The following is a 19,343-nucleotide window of genomic DNA, read 5'->3' on the forward strand; positions in this document are numbered from 1 at the left end:
TGCCTGCCGATACCCATGGAAGCGAGTGAAAAGCCAGCCTACTTTACAAGCAGGCATTTATTTACTGCAGGTATTTGTGCTTTGTAACTGCAAACATATGTACAGTGTCACTCTGGGTTTAAATCCACCCAACTCAAAAATCACCACAGTTTGTGAGGTGCCCCCATTTATTTGCATCTACAAAGAAATTTGCTTACACTGTACCTACTAATGAGCGATTTGTTAAAGTGGCCTAGCATGCTAGTCATTCTGTTGCTGTTTTAAAGCTGGCACCTGAGAGTTGGAGCTGCTGACAATGGCTTTGCTCATGCACTTCTGAGCTGAGCGGCCCGCAAGCAGTAGCACCAGCGCAGATGTTTGCTGTGGGTTGCAGCGCTACCAGTGGGGCTTTCTGTCTGCCACTTACAAAAATGGCCACTGGTCATGGAGAAAACTGCTTCCCATGCCCTGCCACAGCAACTCCTTCCATGTGCCCTTGCAGAGTCAGTCTGATTCCACTCACTGAGTGGAAGCCACCACCTTCCTACCCCCCAGGTAGCGGTGCAAGTAAGGGGATATGGCATAGTATGGTGTACTGTACCTTTCAGAAATGTGTGGCTGGTTGGCCATACCACTATGTATGTCGTGTGTGTCCTGGTGTCATGGCAGCACCCTCCCATAGCCATTCCTTTTCAGAAGAGAGCAGGCTAACCCCAGCCCACAGCCATTTGAATTGTGGCGCCAGCTTGTGATATAATCAGAGCTTGCATACTGGCAGCCGCAGTGATTGGCTGTTGGCCCAGGAGTTCTGACTGGCTCATAAGTCGGTGCCATATTTTATATGGCTGAGAACGGTAGACGAAGCCTGCACTTTTCTCTCCTTTCAGTGGCAGCAGTGGCAGTAGAGGAGGCTGGGTTGGCGAGTCTGCGCCATACTTGCCTACTTTTGAAAACTAGTTCCAGGGAGATTATGGTTGGTAGTAGAATTTTGAAAGCACCCTATTGAGGGGGTGTGTAATGCTCCACCCAAAGGGCGTGTCTAGTTCAGTATATGGAGAGATTGTGAAAAGAGACTGTGAATGTGGCACCTAGAAGCTTGGGTGTGTATTGCTACATCTGAGAGGAATCTTTTAAAATTAGTTATATCCAAATGTAGATGAGCCCCAAAGCAGTTAGTAAGAGCTACTATACTTGGTAAAGTGCTGGGAAATAGTTCTGATGATTCATTGTAAATGTATCTATCTCTCATTTCTTGTCCCAAAAATGTAACAGTGTAATGTGGGCTAGGTGAAATGAGGGAGATTGCTAGACTAATGTGGGAGAGAGGGAGATTGCTGCTATTTCAGGGAGTCTCCTGCAGAATGCAGGAGGGTAGGCAACTATGGTGTGCACTACAGGGGACATTCTGGACTGGCACTAGAGGGGGCCAGTATACAAATACTGTATGAATATAGGAAGGTTCTTTAACAGTATCACATAATCACACTGACACTAACAGCCAGCAGCAAGTCACACTGCAGGCTACTGGTAAAGAATAAGCATGTAAAAATACCATTCCTAGTTCACTCTTTCTGACAAATTCCTTCTTCGATGGACAAAACCATGTGCACTGCAGGTGGGGCAGATGTAACTTGTGCAGAGATAATTAGATTTAGGTGGGGTTTTACTGCAAAGTGAGATCTATATTGCAGTGTAAAAATAAAGCAGCCAGTATTTACCCTGCACAGAAACAAAATAACTCACCCACATCTAATTCTCTCTGCACATTTTACATCTGCCCCCCTGCAGTGCACATGGTTTTGCCCATCTAAGAAGGATTTTGTCATAAAGAGTGAACCAAAATAAGGCCCATGGTTTTGTCCATCTAAGAAGGATTTTGTCAGAAAGAGTGAACTAGAATAAGGCCCAATGTCACAGCATCCCTTTATTGTAGTAGATTCCACGTACTGTTTCTTTGGTATATTGCATCGTTGGTTATATTAGTATGCAAGGAACCCCATACTGTAGGTATAGCATACCATTCTCTGACTTGTCCTTACTGACTTGTAATCATTAACATTGCATGAGGTTAGGGAAGGTAGGTTGGTATGTGTAACTTAAGTATTTAATCTAAATTAATTTTATTTATAATACACTTTCTTCAATTAAAGTTTGATTATTTTTATTGTTAAATATACTGATGCAAATGAAGCTTACCAGCCCTACCCCACTTTTTATACTAAAACCACTGTTTTAAAATCTTACATCAAATCACTGAATAAGTAACCATGAAAGTCAGACAGGGGAACATTTGAAACACAGGATTAAATCAGAGATACTAGTGAGATGTAGAGACAGCTGTTTAACTAAAAAAGTACCTTTCATATTTTACAACACAATAAAATAATTAAATATTAATAGTTTATGTCCCAAAAGGAGTTACAAGTCACTAGGTGGATCTTCCAACAATAACTGTGTTTCAAACCAAGTAGTCATTTGGGATCATTGTTAATCTATGTGTTGATAAAGCTTTCCATTTCATAAGAATGTTTTGAACTTTTTGTTCTTTAGAACACAGGGACTCATCCAATTTAAAACATAGAAAAAAATTTTAGTCTTTGAAGACAGACAATGTGGGAGGTGCTTGGTGGATACAAGGTTGCAAAATTCTTCTTTTTTTAGCCACACATAATGGAACAAAGTTTCTTGCTGTCAGTGTATTTCATCTGAGAACTGTGCACACCCCAAATCCTCATGAAAGACATTTGCTACTAAAACTATTTAATCATCGGACAGTCTCAGAGGGGTGAGAACATTTGGGATTTTTAGAATCTTTTAACAATAGATCTTTTTGCTGAAAGGTCTGTGTTGCATGCTTGCCCTACAGACTAAAATTTACCAGCCAGTCCTTGGTAGCAAATATGGTCTCCAAGTGAGGTCACAAATAGCAACACAAGTATGAGGTATAAAATCATTGTGACAAAGCTCTAGTTTGACAAAAGTAGTTTGATATGCAAACAGTTCAATATTACTTTACAGAAAGGGTAGCGGATAAATGGAATAGCCTCCCATCAGAGGTGGTAGAGGCTAAGATAGTAGAGCAATTTACACATCCTTTGGATAGACATATGGATATATTTATAAAGAAATAGGAATCAAAAAATGATTGAGGTTACCAAAAGTTTTAAAATGTTACAGACTAAATGGGCCAAGTGGTTCTTATCTGCTGTAAAATTCTATGTTTGTATGTTTAATAAAAAGGTTACAGGCAGTGCAAAAAGCAAGTGTCTGAGGTGGAGGTGTTTTCAGGTAAATTTACACCTACTTCTCACTTCCTGTGTAACTACTGTGTAATGAATGATACTAGGAGTGCACAATTGATCTGCTGCTATCGGGGTGGATTAAGACAGGAAGAGGCCTGAGTGCAGCCACTGTGCATGCCTCCTCCTTGCTTTATGGCACAGATATGAGTAGACTCCATCACTGTGCAAAAATCAACTGCGCATGCATGGGTCTCTACATATGGGCAAATCTTCAAGAAAATGGCAGAAGTACCATTTTCCCCGTGACTAGCTCAGAACCAGCCTGGAACTCCAAAGAGTTAAGTATACAAAATGGGTGCAAGGTGTGCAGTGTGAGCCCACCAGGACCCGGTATATTGTACATATTCCTACTTTTCCTGTTCCTACTTATCCTGTTGTTTTTCGTTCGTCCACCCACCTACTTTTAATATGTTAACTCTTATGAGTAGGGTCCTCCTTCCTCACGTACTAACCCTACCTCATTACCTCACCTGTGCTCCTGTCCTGTTCTTCCCTTCCTCTACTTCATCTTCAGTCTCCTCGACAATTTTGACACCTACTTCTGAACTGATGCTGATTTTAGTTCTACCAGCTATACCCCTATTTATACTGTATTTTTCAACACACCCTGTACGTTACCTTGTAATTTGTTTTTTTGTTTGCTATGTACGGCGCTGCGGACACTTTGCGGCGCCTTATAAATAAACGTACTACTACTACTACTACATATGCAATTGGCTGCCACTCTCTTAGCTCCATTGGTTGAGATCTTTTTGGCTGCTACAAAAATCCATCCTGCAAATAATTCAACCCATATCACTAACAAATAGGCAGTAAAAACACATTCAAATGTTGTAATAATGTATAAACCGCTCGTTACCTAATGAATAGAGGCTGAAGAAACATCAGAAAAGTTTTGACCTTCGGTAGCTGCAAGAATGTGTTAAATACATAAAAGTCCTAATAAAAAGCACTCACCATCTTTCTTCCTTTTTAGGGCATAAAGCCTTTGCAAACCACAAATGTAACCTCATGTCTGAACAAAAATGTTTAACCTTGGAAAAAATATATTTTGAAATACACACACACTGCTATTCCTAGGACTTAGATTGCCGAAGTATAATCATTTTTTCCAAATTTCTTTATAGCACACTGTTATTTCCAACTAGGATATCCATTATTATAATGTCCTTGAAAATTGTCTCCGATGGAAAAAGGAAACTGTGATATGTGCAATCCAGTGTCCTATATGAGGTGTACAACCAGACTACTGTTAATCTTCTAACCAGCATTCTAAATTGGCAGTCATACATAAAAAGAATGTTGTTGTGATTTTGTGTGAAAATGAGTGAATATTATGTATATATTGAAAAAGCCAATAAGACAATTACATTGATACAATAATCATCCTTCCCTTATGTGCTTTTTATTTACTTACATAAACCATCTTCTACTCCATACTCTGTTCAACAGCACCAAATACCTTGGATTTCTGCCACGATGATCCTTTTTTTAGTGTTGTCAGCTGATGCAGCTATATTTGTGTGCACTGTACTTGTCCTCTATTGTCTTTAACTGTAAAGCGGTATACACATAGGGCGATTTTAACCCCATTTCTAAGCAAAGTGACTACATCGCTTAGAAATAAAGCATGGTTTGCTCCGTGTGTATGGCCCTGTGCGATGGCGATGTGCGGTCCCGCGATTCGCTATCGCCTGCAGCCATATACAGTGCATGCACTGTCTATCCTGCTAGATTGTGGGGTTTTACCTATAAACAATAGGCAAAACCCCGCTCAGTACAGATCGCTCAGCGCATGTGTGCTGAGCGATCTGTGCGTAGCACGTCGCTCAGCATGGAGGCTGGCGTCGCCACGTGTGTACGGGGCTTAAGTCACTGTGTCCTGTTTTGCTTTTTTTGTACTCTGTAATTGGGCTTTGTGGACCATTTATGGCACCACACAAGTAAAGAATAATAATAGTAATCATCATATTAGAGCAGAGGCAAAACAAATGCATAAAGTTACCAATAAAAAACTAAAATAATCAGAAATTCATAAAAGTCAATGCAATAGTACAATTCCTGTTTTAAAGAAAGAAGTTGCAGTAGTTGCTGTCACTACTAATGCAAACCTTTGTATGTCCATAGTAGTTAATGACAGCATGAATAATGTATTCATATTCTGAACAAAACATTTAAGCTTGCAACCCAGTGATGGGTTCTTCATTTTCTGCGATTTTTAACAGTACTTTGACTGGGTATGATGAGATTCAACTTTATTGTTATTACCCCAAGACATCAGGGCAACAAAATTGAATTTAACAGCCATCCGAAATACAGTGTACAACAAGTGACAATGTCCAACCCTCCATCAGCCCAAAGTAACATTCAATTCTAAAATAGCCCTAGGGAAGAAACTATTCCTCATCCAATTCGTCATATTCCTTCTACAACTAAAACGCCTACCTGAAGGCAATAATACAAACAATCCACTAGCCGGATGAGTACTATCCTTTAAAATATTATGCTCCAGACGCAAAAAGCGCTTCCTCTATGGCTGGGGGAGGAGTTCCTGTTATCCTTTGCGCCAATTTGACCACCCGCTGAATTGACTTCCACTCCATAGCCATACAGTTCCCATACCAGACTGTGATAAAACTTATCAAAAATGGTGTAATATAAGTAATGGTAATTGATGTATTTTCAATATCCTCAGAAAGAATAGGCATTGGTCAGCCTTCTTCACTAAACACTAAATATTTTTGGACCATCACAGGTCCTCAGAAATATAGGTACCCAAAAATTTGTAACTGGGGACTCGTTCAACATTTATCCCATTAATCTGCACTGGAATGATCTGATTTCTTTCTCCTGAAATCCACAACAATCTCCTTACTGGCATTAAGAAGCAGATTGCTGAGACTGCACCACCCAGCCAAGCGCTGTATCCCCTACGGGATGTGGTCACTAGGTCTACAACCATTGGGTCGACAAGCATTATGTCAACACCATTGGGTCAACATGCATTAAGGTCAACATGCAGGAAGGTCAACATGTGTTAGGTCGACATGGACATTAGGTTGACACAAGCATTAGGTCAATGTGGTGAAGGTCGACAGTCAAAAGGTGGACATGGGGTTTTTACAATTTTTTTGAGCCGACATGTGCCGACAGGCGGCATTTCATGCCCTACCCTCCATGTGCCTGAAGCATGGCGAGCGCAGCGAGCCATGTGATGCTACGTTTCAGTGTCCATGTTGACTGTGTCGAAATATACAGCATACCTGGGAACACTATAGAGCACAGTGCACAAAGAAGAACACAATGTTGTTCTGCATAAATCCTCAGTTGATACCTGCCCTTGTGAGTATCACACAGTGGGGTTTGAGACCATCTTACCTTACCTGACACTATCAGTTCATCAGGTAGCATTCTTCCCCTTGGTGCATTCATAAGAATACACGGTACTTGTTTCCTAGCACGGCGCCCAGATGTCCTAAGTACGGCACCGTAGGGAAATCGCATTGCATCGCATCGCATGGGCCATTATAACGGCATGCGATGTGATTTTGTAATGTCATTTTTTCTATGCTCATTGTACCCCACTATATCGCATTGCATCCCATGTCCCTCAAAATCGCATGCGATCACATGAGATTTTATAGGGTGTGCGATGCCATGACATTAGGTCTACAATAATATGATTGTATGTCCTAACAATAGATTTAACGCACTATCCACGCCAGCCCGAAGCGTGGCGAGCGCAGCAGAACGTGTCCTCCGACCTTTTCATTCCCCCACTATCCATGTCGGCGTGGAGTTGATTTTTTATAGTGTGGCGAGCGCAGCGAGCCACCGAGCCTGAAGCGTGGTGAGTGCAGCGAGCCCCAGGAGGGGACACAGATTACTTCACATGTATTTCGTGTCCTCTCGCTGGGCTCGCTGTGCTCGCCACACTATATAACATCAACTCCACGCCGTCGTGGCTAGTGGAGTAATGAAAAAGTCGGAGGACGCGTTCCGCTGCCCCTTGCGGGGCTCGATGCACTCGCCACGCTTCGGGCGAGTGGGGGTGCGTTACACCTATTTTGGGGACATACAATCATATTATTGTATACCTAATGTCATGGCAAAATTTTGCAGCAGATGCGATGGCCCAGGGCAGAGAGAGCAGTGAATAAATTACATAGGAAAATCGCATCGCATCGCACATCGCATGGCCCTAAAATGACCCATGCGATGCGATGCAATTTTAATATGCAGAATAGTCCACTAAGCAAATTGCTTAGTGGGCGCCGTTCTAGGAAACAAGTACCAAATACACAAACTGGATAATGAGCTTTGTTTAGAGGCTAAAGCTGCATGGACACCGTCACCTTACATTGATCAGCTGACTGTTTGCTCCACTCAGGACTTAGAATTGATATAACCTCTCTAAACCTAGCTTTTGTTCCCTATTAGTGGGTGAACAAATCCATTGCTTAGTGAATTCTATTTCACAATGATAGGAAGAGCCAACATTGAAGGCTCTAAACCTGGTTCAGAGGATCCTACTGAAACTCCTCACCTGCACCAGCTCATTATCAGTACAACCTGTGTACTCTATTCCTGGTCCCAGCATCAGCAGCTCGGTTCTGTGACTCCTGAGTGTACAAGCCATTGCGCACTTTCCATTTCTCTGTGTGGATCTTGGTTTCAGGGAACATTCTTTAAAGAGGAAGACAGTAAGTTTCAAGGACAACACAGTGCCTGATGAGACTATACAAAGTATTTTCTACCCCACTAGTTATGGATACGGGTGAAACATTCAAGATAACTTGCTTACAGCATGTTTGGATTTGTCTTCCTTCTAAAGAATCAGCCCTCCCAACAGTCTATGCAGCTTATCAGATGCATTAAACAAACAAGTGGCTGGATTTCGTCCCCCATATAGGTACTGGGCTTGTCCCATTGATATACTCCCAGGCAGGAGAATACCCATGTGTACAGCACACACTGCACCCATTATAAATATGCTAGTGCTCATTGGGTTCGTGTCTCTTGATTTTCTGAGTATGCTGGGGTCAGCTAAAGAACTACTCCAACCAATTTATTGGTGAACCATTTTAGCAAAGGCTGTATTAGAATATGTATAGGGTTAGCCTAAATGTTCTCAACATAAATCTTCCAGAAAGCTTCAACAGGCCTTCTGATTCCTTTCCCAGTGCCACGTGTTTCATGATCTCATATATCATATCTTCAGCCTCAGTGATTACTTAAGTATTCATTAAATATATATTTTGTTTACCTGGATGTTTGGAACTCTCTTTGCTTTGCTTATGCTGCTTTCCCACTGCAGACCCGTTTTAAGTTACAGGTAATCTTAAACGGTATTTAGCATTCCCACTGCAGCAGATCACAGTTTTAAATGCCATTTAAGTACCATTGCCATTGCAGGTAAAACGTTTTAGCTCTTCAAAACGTTTTTACAGCACAAATGAGTGCCTGTGACTTTAATGGGCTTTTCAGGGTTAAAAAGGTGCACACCCACCTTTTTATTCAGTGCATTTCTGTTCCCCCCCCCTCCCCCGGACTCGGCCCCCGCAGGGGCCTCTTCACACCCCCCACCCCCGGACTTGGCGGTGGCCACCACATCACCTCTCCCCCCATCCCCGGTGAGAAGCGAGGCCACCTCTCCCCCGCCTGGGGCGCTGCGGTGTATGGCACAGCCCTGGGTAAACACCACCCCATGCCGCACCGCCAGAGTGAAATCCCACCCACCTGCACGGCTGCGATTTCATTTGCTGCCGTGCACATAGGTAGAAACAAAATATACATTGGTGGGCAGGGGTGCCAGTTATATATACATTTCTGGCATGTGCCAGCAATGTATACATTACTGGCTAATACATAACGTTGGTGGGCAGTGGTGCCAGTTATATATACATTGCTGGCATGTGCCAGCAATGTATACATTACTGGCATATACATTACTTTGGTGGGCAGTGGCTGTGTCGATGCTCAGCAGGGAGGAGGAGGGAGCGGCCAGTCAGCCGGGGGGCGGGGCGACCTGTCAGATGTGTGCCATGTCCGGGCGTCCTGTCAGATGCCTGCTCTCCGTGCATCAGTGTGAGCCAGAGCAGACAGCGTTGGAGCGGGGCCGGGTGAGTATTGGCAGAGGGAGGGAGCAGGGCGGTGCGGACGAGCGGGGCGGCGCTGGTGAGCGGCGTTGAGTATGGAGCAGGGGGAGGGAGGGAGTGTGCAGGGTGGTCAGCTGTGCTGAAAGTCTCTTATCTTTCAGACCGGCGGCCGTACACACCTAGCGATGATGGCAGAAAAACCAGCCATCATCGCTAGATGTGCTGGTAAAACCAGCAGACTGCCCACTTTGCTAGCGATGATGCGGGAGCGCGCATCATCGCTAGTCGGCAATCTCTGAGGCATACACACTAGGCGATTTTCAGCTGAAAATCGTCAAGTGTGTAAGAATACCGTTTAAGATGCATTCCCATTGCCTCTTAAACGGTAGATTACCGGCTAAAACCCTGCTTGGAAAACGGGTTGAAATACCGTTTAACTTTAAACGGTATTTCAACTCTGGCGCTTTCCCACTGCAGCCTTAAACGGTATTTTGCCCTAAAAAATCGGCAATATACCGTTTTAAGGCTGCAGTGGGAAAGGGGCATTACAGATAAAAAATCAAGTTTTCATCCACTTATCATTTACATACCAATGGTCAAACTGAAAACAAAATGAAGATCTGGAGCCCTTTTTTTGATTGTATGTGTCTGAACTACTACCCCTGGCTGAATTTGCTCACAATAACCACTTCCTCCAAATCCAGTTTCAGATTATGTTCTCCACTCTTTTGCTGGCAATTGGAAGAAAGTTTGCACTGCTCTTCTTCAAGCTTAAGCACATTACAAACTGGATGCAGATAAAAAGCAAACAAAATATTCCCATGTTAAAAAACCCAGGGCTCAAAGTTGGCTCTAAATTGGAACTTTAGAGTTCCTTCAATGAAGTTCCCTTCTCGATTCTTTGGTCTTCATACAATATTTTAAGTCATAAATCCAGTGTCTCATAATAACAGTTACTACCATATCTCTGGGATCCTATCTACTTCCACACATCTCTGTTTATGCCATATCTTGTTGAAATGCAACCATAGACAGAATATGAGGTTAAAAAGATTGTGGATGTTCATTGCATTCAAAGTCAGGCTATGAAAGAATCAGCATGGATACATGCTTGGAGAAACTCATAGAAGAGGGGGTAATGTAACACATTTAGGTTTGATACCCTCTTTAAGTGTCCATTCATTACGTGGCATGCTTCCTCTGGGTGGATTCCTAAGGCTATACATACTGGATAATGGAATTTCTCCTGAGGCTGGTGCTGCATGGGTGCCGCCATCTTACTTTGAGAAGCTGACTCGGTGTACTATTGCTGAGGACTTTAGGGGTCACTTAGACCTGATCTCATGGCTGCGAATGCACAGTGTGAACGGTTATCCGTAGAATGCCCATGCGTATGGATCGAAGCGGGCATGCGCGAGGGAGTCCTGTGATAAAATCCTGCTTTTTTTATCACTGGCTGTATGCAAATGGATTGACAGAAAGACATAGTTTGGGGGTTGTAACCGACCATCTTCTGGGAGTGTCAGGGAAAATGCAGACATGCTAGGCATTTGAAGCAATGAGCAATTTCACTCCCCCTTGGCAATGAGCATTTAACTCCCTCTTTGGCAATGAGCATGAAGCCCCCTTGGCATTGAACATGAAGCCCCTGACATTGAGCATGAAGCCCCTGGCATTGAGCATGAAGCCCCTAGCAATGAGCATGTATGTAAGCGGCACTTATATGTCAAATATGTAAGGGTCATTGCGGTGTGTTATATAGTATGTAATGGGCATCACGATGTGTGGCACAATGTGTAATGGGCATAACGATTTGTTATATACTGTGTAATTGGCCTCATGTTGTGTGGCCTTATGTGTAATTAGCATTACGGAGTTTGTTAAACTGTACAATGGGCATTACGATATGTGGTATAATGTGTAATGACACGCCCCCTTTGGTGATGCCATGCCTCCTTTCCATGAGGCCACATCCCCTTCTGCCGTGCAAGGGCACAGCCTTCTGAGGTACTTGAATCTCGGACCACCCATTTCTAGATCCGCCTCATTAAACTTATATGTTCTTTAACAGTACCACTTTTCTACTCTAGTTCCTGATTTCGGTGCAGGCAGCTCTGTTCTCTAATTCCAGCATCTCATGAGTGAACAATCAATTGTACAAATACTAGGTCTGTGTTCTCTGGCTAGCAGCGTGCTCCATCTCCAGTCACCCACTGCTTTTTCTCTTGTACTCAGCACTACTTCATTTACACTAGTGTGCTCCTGCTGCCTGTCTGCTTTATCATTATGTGCTGTCAGCTATCTGCATTCCCCTCCATTACAGTCTGTATGCTATGCTCTGTGCCAATTTCTTCTCTCACATCAGTGTGCAATTCCAGCTACAGTCCACAATTACCTGTGTGCAGGAAATATCATTACCAACAATCTACGCCTGTTATTCATTCGCAGATTGCAAATATCACTAGTGTGAACAGCAGTGGTGTATTTATAATGGGTGCAGTGTGTGCGCTGCATTTGGGCCCCTGAGTCCCACCGGTCCCCACAACTCAAAAACTGCTACCATATTTTTAATACTCACCCCTCACCTGATACCCACAATAAAGGCAGTAGTGCTGTCGGAATCACTGGAAATATGTCCGCCATTGCCATTTTCCAGAGGTCTGCGCATGCACAGTACAGAGTCTGGGTGCTCTCATGCTCAGATTTTATTGTGCTTGGCGGTGTGGCATTGCAGCCAGCAGAGAGGAGAGGCCTGAAAGAAGGAGGCTGCACACGGGAACTCCTACTCTGTTAAAGCGCCCATGGTGCACAGTAATTCACTGACTGATTTGTAGATTTCATGTTATTTACACGTCTTTGGCTCATACACTTCTCAGTACTATTGCTAGTGTCAGGTAGCATGCATCCTTATCCTAGTTTTTATTCTATTCTACTTTCTGTTCAGTATCCTGAGGATTAAGTCATTATGATTAATACAGCTTTATTGCAGTTTTAGAACAATAGCGAGAAAATGCATATCTGCATCTCTTATTCTGGTAAATACACCATAATGAGCGTTTTGATCTAATATCACTATTGAACAAGAATAATCTCAGTGTACATATGAACAAAAACTGAACTGTTACATTATTTAATATACATGCTCCCTCAGAAACCAAAAAAATACCAGAGATATCCCCCCCCCCCCCCTGACCCTTTTTTCATACTTACCAAGACCCAAGGTGGACTTCAGGAGCTTCCTCAGCGTCTTCAGCAGTCACAGGAGTGCATTGCGCCGGTGCGCAGGTGACATCACTGGCGTGCCTCCAAACTCGTGCAATGCACCCCTGGGACCGCTGAAGAAGTTCCTGAAGGCCACCGTGGATGCCAGGGGACGCAGAGGATGCCAGGGAATGCTGTGGGACCATCAGGGGGACCAGGTAAGTATGTAAAAAAAAATCAAAAAATCTTAAAAATCCCTTATCCAGAATGCCATGGTCCCGAGCATTTCGGATAAGGGATACTCAACCTGTATGACACATAGACCTCATCTCAGCACATATTTCTGAAAACAAAGAATAAAGGAACAATACACAGATGAACATGATTATAATAACTTTTTTTGTGGTATTATTGAGTTGATTGTCTTTTTCACATTATAGAAATATCTTGCATTTTATTGGCAGATAAAAATAAAAGTTATATTTTAATAAACTAATCCATGCACTAGCAGAGACAGACCTTTTATCTTTTCTTCTACTGTTAAACCACATGATGTAAGTATCATCCAGCCAACTGGAGTTAGGTAAAGTGAGATCTTGCTAACTAGAAAGTAGTTACATTGGTGTAATCTGTTTTGTAAACATAAGATTTCATTTATCAAAGTGAGATTATTAAGATTTAAAGATGTATTCATTGCAGTGAGGAGGAAGAGGACATACTTTCCAGAGACATCCTACTCTACTTAATGCCGGTGACAGCTGTGTCTGTGGATCCTTTAATCTGTCACCACTCTTGTTGATACTTATGTGAGCAGACAGTTCACATCCAACATTTCTGTCAAGGTTTCTAAAAAAAATAAGCGACCTGTCCCCTCCCCGTCCTTTATGTTAAAGTCAAAGTGAGTCTCTCAAAGATGCTCTGATCTCAGAGGATTTGTCATCTGCTCTCAATCTATCTACACTAGTAAATAGACACATGGGGGGAGATTTAATAGGATGAGAGATTCAGAAAGTGAGAGATTTGGTGAGAAATCTCCAGTTTTTTAAAGTGGCAATTATTTACACTGCGAAATCAAACTGGTTTTGCCGTGTAAATGATTGCCGCTTTAAAAAAAATGGAGATTTCTCACCAAATCTCTCACTTTCTGAATCTCTCATCCTATTAAATCTCACCCAGGATCTCCTGAGTACCAAAAAATGGGATGGGGGGCATTAACCAGTGGTAGTACTATATATATTTGTCATTATTGTAGTATAGAAAAAAGTATAAATACAATGCTCTCTCTTTGTATGGCAGTCCTTGGTACTTATTGTGAATTGGAATGTAAAAAATGGTGGTGGTGGTGGTGGTGGAGAGCAGCAAATCAGATGTATTATCTTCAGGCAGCTGTAACCATTAGTCAGGTATTGATCACTGCGATATTATTATTCACCAATACAGAAGAGTGTTACTGAATGAGCAATAATAAATAGAATATAAAGACAGTTACCTAGAATGAACTCCCTCAGTTTTATGGCCACCATGTACATGTATGCATGTTTCTTGTTTTTATTTGATTTTTTCTTCAATATATTTGCTGACCAATCATTTCAACATAACTTCACAACTATAAAAGGTTTTGATGTCTTTTAATTTACAGAAGAAAGAGGTTCAAAGCATTCCACCCATTTAACTGCGACGTACATTGCAAAAACTGGTTCAAAGATGATTCAAATTAATCCTATTTACTGTACAAATGGACACTAGAGTTTGTAATTAGTACCAGGAATGTCATTGGGGAATTACTTTCATGTACAGTCAGAAGTAATCACCAGCTCTTTAGTGGATTAGACACGGCAGAGCATGACTAAACCACCATGGGCCCTTAGGAAACCACTAGTTGGGGCCCCTTCATGACCAGTGTGCCGGAGGCGGGAATGTACATTGACTAATAAATGATCCAGCTCCGAGATGTAATACTATAAACTCATTGTTCTTCTGCTTAAAATGATCTTTGTAATTTATATTTCCAAACAACCCAATTATTTTATTTAATAATACTAACACATTCTTTTTAATAAGTAAAGAATGTGGTGTTGGAATTAGCACATTGTTACTGAGAGTTTACATATTGTTTGTGTTAATGTGAATGTCAAATGAAACAGAAAGACAGATGGACCAAACATTTTCTGAAGTCCCATCTGGACTGTGTCTGCTTCGATGGGATGAGTCACTGTCTAGCAGAAAACACTTGTGTACAATGTAATGTATTGTTATATATGTATACTTAGATATAAGTTCTTGGTTATCGCTATATAAGGATATGGTGAATATATTGCTGTCATCTCAGTTGGTACATGTGTGAAAGATTTCAGCCATCTCTGACATGGTTAGGCTATACTATATTGGGTATGCGGCAGTGCCGGATTAAGCCTTCGGGGGGCCTGGGTCACTTTAGACAGGGGGGGCCTCTCCCTCTTCTCATTACTGGCCACAAACGGCACAGGAGAATATTACACTGTCAAAACACAGAATAATGGCAGTATAATCTTAACGTCCATAGAGTCGCTACAATAGCAGATAAAAGCAAGCGGCAATATTAGCCGCAAAGCCTTGTATGTAGATCATACATATGTATAATGTCACTGACTAGTTCAAATTAACTGGGAGGCAAGTTCAAATGTAAGGACATGTTATAAAGCAAAGGTGGGAACATTGTAATAAGAGAGTACATGTAAACTCCATGGGTAAGCATGCTATTCAGAGCATCTGGTAATAATTGTGGTCTTCAACTGGTGATCAAAAAGAATAGGGAGAAATGACATGGGAGAGTTCGTACAAACGTGCTGGTGTTAGATGATGTCTTGTGGGATCCATAATGTACAACAGGCTAATAATCTGAAAGCTCTAATGGGGAAGTGCCCATAAGGGGCTCAGATTAAAGGATCAATAGTCAATGAGTAACTGAGTAACTGCAGTGGGGAGAAATATATATATATATATAGACCAGTCCAGATCAGCGGCACCCAGCGGACTTCTCACAGATGAATGACACAGGACACCAGAAGTGCAAGTCCTGTGTCATTCATCTGTGAGAAGTCCGCTGGGTGCCGCTGATCTGGACTGGTCTGTACATTTATATTCGGCTGTGCACCACGGCATATAATTCATTCCTGGAGGGTGCCGGCTTAATGGATTGCGTTATATATATATATATATATATATATATATATATATATATATATATATATATATATATATATATATATATATTGTTTATTAGATTAATTTTTTTAAATTAGTCTTATTGTGGTCACATTCTCTCATGCACCCTGTTTTAACCTATATTTCATAGCTTATGTTAACCACTTCCCTAGATGATTAGTGACAGGTGTGTTGGTAACTGCTCACCTATAAAATAGTCTGCTGTGAGCTTTAGACCAGATAGCATGCCTGGAATCAAACATTGATGTGATAGCTATGTGTATTGTAGCCATTTTGTGCAATAGTGTTAGGACCTGCAGAAAAGTGGGGTCCCGTGAAACGTTGGTCACATAAAACACGCTGTTTCAAATCCATGGAGTGCTGCTTTTTGGTTTCAAACTTTTCTACCTAATTGTGCCAGGAGGCACCCACGGTGGCTGTACCAGTCAAGGGAGTGCCGGGTTCAAAGATTCCATATATATATATATATATATATATATATATATATATATATATATATAACCTTCACCAATAGAAAAGGCACTCCAAGGGTGAGATTTAATAGGATGAGAGATTCAGAAAGTGAGAGATTTGGGAATAAATCTCCAGTTTTTTAAAAGCGGCAATCATTTACACAGAAAAACCAGTTTGATTTTGCAGTGTAAATGATTGCCACTTTAAAAAAACTGGAGATTTCTTCCCAGATCTCTCACTTTCTGAATCTCTCATCCTATTAAATCTCACCCCAGACGTTTTTCCAAAACAAAGCTGTTTACTTCAGCGTGGATATCACCAAATGTACATTTTCGGGGTCAGCGCCCCTTCCTCAGGGTACAATCCACCACACACAAACGACAGTGTAACACAACATCTCCCCCCAGCACCCTGTGTTAAATACCTTATGATGCCTTCATAAGGTATTTAACACAGGGTGCTGAAGTAAACAGCTTTGTTTTGGAAAAACGTCTGGAGTGCCTTTTCTATTGGTGAAGGTTGTATGGATCATTTAAAGTGCACCCAGCCCAGCTGACTAAGTGACGACGGAGTGCCGGCATATTGTGAACTGTATATATATATATATATATATATATATATATATATATATATATATATATATATATATAGTAGTACGGTCCGGCACTCACTCTGTGGTGTCAACATGTGTGAACATACACCTTGACAAAGGGGCGCTGCCCCGAAACGTTGGTTGTCTTTCCACTGTTTTTTCAATACAAGTTTTACAAGACCTACGAGTGCCAGTCTCCATTCCTTATCTATCTATCTATATATATATATATATATATATATATATATATATATATATATATATATATATATATATAGTAGAAATGAAGGAGGCACTTTTCATAAAAGATAATATAATGTGAAGAAAACGGACCAACGTTTTATCAAAGTCAACAAGTGAATAAACAGGGGTGCAAGTGAGCTTACCTTAAATACAGGTGTTGCGGTCTCCCCCACCCTCCCGCAGCTCTCGTCTGCTGGGACATCCTCCCGGGCCGGAAGTGATGCTAGAGCCGGAGGTCTCTTGCCAAATATGCTTTGTATGTGACCCACACGCTAGCGGTTGTCATGGAGATGGAGAAAAGCCTGTTTATGTCCCATTGTACTTTGCTCAGTAGGAGAACTCAGAGTGCTCCTTGGACCTGAAAAAGCATGTGATGAGCTCCACCAATCATAGCTCAGCACAAGCCTCTCTTCTTCTGACCTCTTGTGCAAAGTCTCAACTCAACTCCCAGTAATGCACTGCACACTTGTGCACTCAGTGTGCCTCAGCTCCCAATGCTCAGCACCATTAATTATTGTCACATCAGCAGACAGGTGAAGCTGCAACAGTACCCCACTCCCATGCACACAACCTTTAGCTAAATGTATTTTTGGTACTTGTTTCCTAGCACGGCCACAACGATCATAATCGCGGTCATCGGGGGTAAAATCGGGGCCATCGCGGGCATCGCGGCCGCTAAAAAATCGGGTGCGATGGGCCAGACGCGATGCCCGCGATTTCCCCATAGAGAACAATGTTAAATGCCTCAATTTACCCGCGATGACCACGATTTCCCATAGGAAACAATGTGAAATGGCTCAATTTAGCCAAATTATCATAGGAACAATAGTAAATGGGCCAAAAACACCCCTGAACATTGAAATGTCCCCCCAAAAGTAGTTGACGCCACCCCGCCATCAACGTGATCCCGAAGCGTGGCGAGCGAAGCGAGCCCGCGAGGGGCGGCGGTACGCGTCCTCCGATCTTTTCATGCCCTACTATCCACTAGGGCGTGGAGTGAGAATAGAATAGTGTGGCGAGCGCAGCAAACCACCGAGCCCGAAGCGTGGCGAGCGCAGCGAGCCCCACGAGGGGACGCGGATACCTTCACAGTTATACGCGTCCCCTCGCGGGCTTCCCAGGTGTCCATGGCGGACACCTGGGAAGCCCGCGAAGGGACGCGTTTACCTGTGAAGGTATCCGCGTCCCATCGCGGGGCTCGCTGCGCTCGCCACGCTTCAGGCTCGGTGGCTCACTGCGCTCGCCACACTATTCTATTCTCACTCCACGCCCTAGTGGATAGTAGGGCATGAAAAGGTCGGAGGACGCGTACCGCCGCCCCTCGCGGGCTCACTGCGCTCGCCACGCTTCGGGTTCACGTTGATGGCGGGGTGGCGTCAACTACTTTTGGGGGGACATTTCAAGGTTCAGGGGTGTTTTTGGCCCATTTACTATTGTTCCTATGCTGATTTGGGTAAATTCATCCATTTAACATTGTTTCCTATGGGAAATCGTGGTCATCGCGGGTAAATTGAGGCATTTAACATTGTTCCCTATGGGGAAATCGGGGGCATCGCGTCTGGACCATTTAAACATTTTTAGGTGCACACTACGCGACCGACCCGATTTTTCACTGTTTTCAATGCATTTCAATGGAAAAATCGGGGGCATCGCGTCGGTCGCGTCGCAGGCCACTCTAATTACCCCCGATGGCCAAGATTTGTGGCCGTGCTAGGAAACAAGTACCGTATTTTTTTTAATACATGCCAGCCACAGTAGGGCCCTAGATAGAGGGGGGGGGGGCAAGGGTACTGAGCCCCCCCTTAATCCGGCCCTAGTATGTGGTCGCTAGATCAGGTAAGGTCGACGGGTCAAAAAGTCAACACAAGCTATATGTAAACAGCGAAAAGGTAGAAAAGAAAAATGCTGATGTGAGTTTTTCCAGGATTTTTTTCCAAAATCCCATTTGTTCATACTTTACAATACCAGTGGGTATAGAGGGAGGATATATTAGTGTGCCTAGCACAGTGAGGGACCGTGCCCAAAAGCATGACGAGCAAAACGGTAAGCTTATACAGTGTCCATGTCAGCCTATGTAGACATAGACACCAAAAACCTGGAAAACTTGTGGCAAACTATTTCATGTCAATGTTTCACTGTCGACCTTTTGCTTGTGTTAACCGTTTGACCCTGTCAACCTTAAGCATGTCAACCTTTTACAGGTGTCAACCATTAGTGGTCGACCTAATGAGTGTTGACCTGAATCTTGTCGACACTATGACTCATACTCTC

The sequence above is a fragment of the Crinia signifera genome, chromosome 3 (genome assembly GCF_055691185.1).
Source record: "Crinia signifera chromosome 3, ASM5569118v1, whole genome shotgun sequence".
NCBI classification, from domain to species: Eukaryota; Metazoa; Chordata; class Amphibia; order Anura; family Myobatrachidae; genus Crinia; species Crinia signifera.